Source organism: Nicotiana sylvestris, chromosome 8 (assembly GCF_000393655.2).
Source record: "Nicotiana sylvestris chromosome 8, ASM39365v2, whole genome shotgun sequence".
NCBI classification, from domain to species: domain Eukaryota; kingdom Viridiplantae; phylum Streptophyta; class Magnoliopsida; order Solanales; family Solanaceae; genus Nicotiana; species Nicotiana sylvestris.
The window spans coordinates 73864349-73868523 of record NC_091064.1 but is presented as its reverse complement, the minus strand read 5'-3'; the positions used below and the strand labels follow the sequence as shown (position 1 = coordinate 73868523).

The window sequence follows — 4175 nt, the reverse complement described above, 5'->3', positions numbered from 1 at the left end:
TGATATTTTCTAGTAGCATTATTCAGTTTCCGGTAGTCAATAAAAATTCTCCGACCGGTGATAGTCCTAGTTGGGATTAATTTGTTATTATCATTTATGACAACCGTTATTCTACCCTTTTTAGGTATACACTGGACTGGACTTACCCACTTGCTATTAGAGATGGGAAAGATAATACATGTATTGCGCCATTTTATGACTTCTTTTCTCACAACTTTGTTCATGACTGGATTCAAGCGTTGTTGTTGTTCTACACTCAGTTTGTGCCCCTCCTCCATGCGAATTTTATGCATACAAAGTGCTGGGCTAATATCATGAATATCAGCTACGGCCCATCCAATTGCCCTCTTGTGCTCTCTAAGCATGCGAAGTAGTTTTTCTTCCTGCAAAACAAATAAGTCAGAAGATACAACAATATGTAAAGTTTCATCACCACCTAAATAGGCGTAATGAATATGGGAGGGTAGGGGCTTGAGTTCCAATTTAGGAGCTTCTTCGATAGCCAGCTTGGGGGGTGGCCTAGTTGGTCTATCTAGAGGCTCGAAATTGATTAGTCCTTTGATGTAAGAACATGCATCTTGATAATGCACCATATCCTTCACCACGTTATCAAAGTCAATGATGTCAAACAACATAAGTGATTTCTCTAGAGAGTCATCCAGATATGCACCCACATCATTTTTCTTCTTCTTTTTAAATCACTAATATCATAGCTAGATCCTCATAGTCACTTGGAAGCTAAATTAACATGTATACATTAAAGAATGCTTCCACATTATCAACCCGGAAGATCATTTTTCCTTCACGAACTTTGATCATAACATCAACGGTTGCTAAGAGAGGTCGGTCCAAGATGATGGGGAATTTTTCATCAGCTTCATAGTCCAGCATATATGCTGGAAGAATAAATAGCTCTATTTGTAATAGCACATCTTCTATCACCCCCTCGGTATGGACAATAGATCTATCAGCAAGCTTCATCGTGTCTGTGGTTAGCCTTGGAGATCCCAACCCCAATTGATTGAAAATTGATAGGGGCATAAAATTTATGCTAGCCCAAAATGAGAAAATGCTCTCTCCCACATCTACCTCACCAATTCAAACATGTATGGTGAAGCTCCCCGGATCCTTCAACATCTGTGGCCATTTTCATTGAATTCTCGAGGTGCACTCTTCAGTGAATGCCACCGTCTCAGGCTCTATCAACCTCCATTTGTTAGCCACAATATATTTGATATACTTATCATATTTTGGGATTTCATGTGGCACATTAACCAATGGAAGATTCAATTTAGTTTATCTCAGCATATCAAGAATTTGTTGAGCATCCTATCAGCACTTTTCTTCTTCAATCTTTTTGGGAAAGCAACTTGTGGCCTTGCAATCAGAGTCTTTTCACTTTCTTCAGTTTCTTTCTTAGTTTCTCCCACCGTCGTGGGGATTAGTTCACCCTTAGGAGTGACTTGTTCTTTCTTTCCTTTTTGGACTTCTTCTAATTCTCTGCCATTCCACAAAGTTACAATATTTACCCGAGGATTCTTATCTGTCTCACTTAGAAGGGCACCTGAAGGTCGAGTATTTTTTGTGCAGCCAACTTCCCAATCTGCCTCTCTATATTTCAAAATTCTGTTTTCAATTGTTGATTATCTATTTGATGTTGCTGGTTGTCAATCAACAACTTCTTCAACATATCATTAGTGCTTTCTTTTACCTGTTGAGATTGATTTTGAGCTTGATTATAGTTCCCTTGAGGCCTGTATTGATTATGTGCTGTCTAGTTCCCACCCCATGAGAAATTCTGATGATTCCTCTAGTTGGGATTATAGGTGTTCCCATAATGAATATTATTGTTCGTTGGACCCCTACCTTGTTCGCCCACAAAATAGATTCAGGATTTACCAGACATTGGTATCATATGGACATCTCCACAAATTTCACAATATATAGCCATCCTCTGAACCTACTGCATTTGATGCCCTTAACCTATTTCTATCTTAGCCATTTGGTCATTTATTTTAGCAATCTCTGGTCGCACAGAAAACATCTCATCCAGCTCAAGTGTACCTACTGCTTTTTATTTTATCATCCTTCTTGAGTCACTCTAACCTTGCCAGTTATGATCATTTACAGTGAAATTGTTCATAAGAGTTTGAATCTCACTGTATGGCTTATGTATCCAACTTTCTCCACAAACTGAGTCTAGATTGAATGTAGATAACTCGTCCAACCCATCAACAAAAGTATGTACCATCTCTTCATCAGTCTTACAATGATATGGGCAGTCTCTGAGTAGTTTCTTGTATCATTCTCAAGCTTGACAAAGAGTCTCACCATCTCGTTGTTGAAACCCACGAATCTAGATCCTCAGTAACTTTGTTTTCTATGTGGGAAAAAACATGATTAAGAATTTTCCTTCCAGATCATCCCAACTATGGACCAAGTTTGCAGGCTCTTTGTTTAACCATTCCTTAGCTTCCCCTAAAAATGAAAGGGTAAACAGAGTCAGTGTGACAAAGTCCTTGGAGACATTCGATAGTTTTATGTATTCATAATCTCCAAAAAGTTTTGAATGTACCGCTGGGGATCATCATGAGATAGACCCATATACTGACATGTGGATTGAACCAGCTGCACCATGTACTATTTGAGCTTAAGGTGTCTCATGATGTCAATTTTCACGATAGCCTGAGTCATGTTAGCAAGACTAGGCCTTGCGGCCTCAATCACCATTCTTTCTTAATTTTATGCCATCTTGATTGGATGTGGTTAGACTACAATACCCAACTCTGCAATTCTTTCTCTTTCTTCTGCCTTACTCCTTAACCCGTGAAAGTGTCTTCCGGGTTCAGGATCAGAGGGGGGAGGTTGTTCAAACTATCTCTTCTTCTTAGCATTCAAGGGGAACACTTGTAGAGTCAGATTACACTTTAACAAAATACAAATAAAATCTTATTTTAGAAAAATAATAATTTTCTAAATCCCTCGCGATGACGCCAAAATATTTTTGGGTCCAAACACACACGCAAGTATACGCGGTCGACAAGTAATAAAGTGATAAAAAAGTATCATTCCCACGAGAATTTATGATCAACTATTTTCCAATCTAGACTATACATAAAGTTAATGCTTAGGTAAGTGTGAATACGATGATTGTGATTCTTACAACTAAATTACTATGAAAAAATAAACACACAAGAAAATATGATTGCAAGTAAAGCAAACAAATACTTAGGTAGAATTCAATGAGATTGAGATAATCCAGGGTTATGGGATTGACGTCTCTACTATTGCGTTTTTCAAGTGGATGTAATCACTTAACATATCTATTTGTTGATTAGCAGGATTTATTATGCTCGCGAAGTTCTTTTGACGCTTCGCCCTTGCCTATTCAAGCCAACCTAAAAATATATGTCAATAGAATCAAACTTTACAAGAACACGCGTATATTTCCTGCAAAAATAACCAAGGCAACTAGAATATGTCTATCCTAATCGCGAATCTATTCTCCGATGTCTGGATTCAATAATTTACTCTATTAAATCTTATATGCAATTTATAATTTCCACTTTCTAGTTCATTTATAAGTTCATAGATAGTACTCTATTGTTAGCTATGCAATATAATAATTAAGTGCAAGGTTAAATAAATAAATAAATATGATAAAATCAAGGAAAATAATCATCTGTCAATTTACAATAGTCAAGAATGACCCATAACCCTAGAATAATAAGGTTCTTAGCCACTCATGTTCATAATAATCCTCAAAATATTATTTTGAAACATAAAAGTTATGAATACTAGAAGAAGAATGAAAAAATTGATGAACTCCGTGCTCCCGAATGTTTTGTACTAGTGTGTATCTCTCAAAGTGTCGTCCCCCTTGCCAAAATAGGTTTAGATTTGCCTTTATATGAGTTGGGGTCATCGTGGGATCGAAACAACCGAGTCCTATGAGAACTAGGACAACTTCACATCACCAGCATCCAGGGAAGCATGGGGCGCTAGCCTAGAGTTGGACATTTTGGGGAATCTGTTTTGAGAACCACAAGTAGTGCCCCACGCTACTTTTGTCCCTACTTTGTGACATTTTCCCTTTTCTTCCCCATTTCACTTCAATTTGCGCACCTTCTTCCCAAATTGCCTCTGGATGATTTCTACATTTAAACATATCACTG

At 37.5% G+C, this 4175-nt stretch overlaps 1 non-coding gene across 1 annotated transcript; it reads left to right on the top strand.

The window, feature by feature from the left end:
- The first annotated feature begins 2264 nt into the window (after positions 1-2264).
- On the top strand, positions 2265-2371 carry LOC138876673 (small nucleolar RNA R71). The gene has a single exon (XR_011402015.1). It is a non-coding gene; the product is annotated as a small nucleolar RNA R71 (small nucleolar RNA).
- Positions 2372-4175: the final 1804 nt, after the last annotated feature.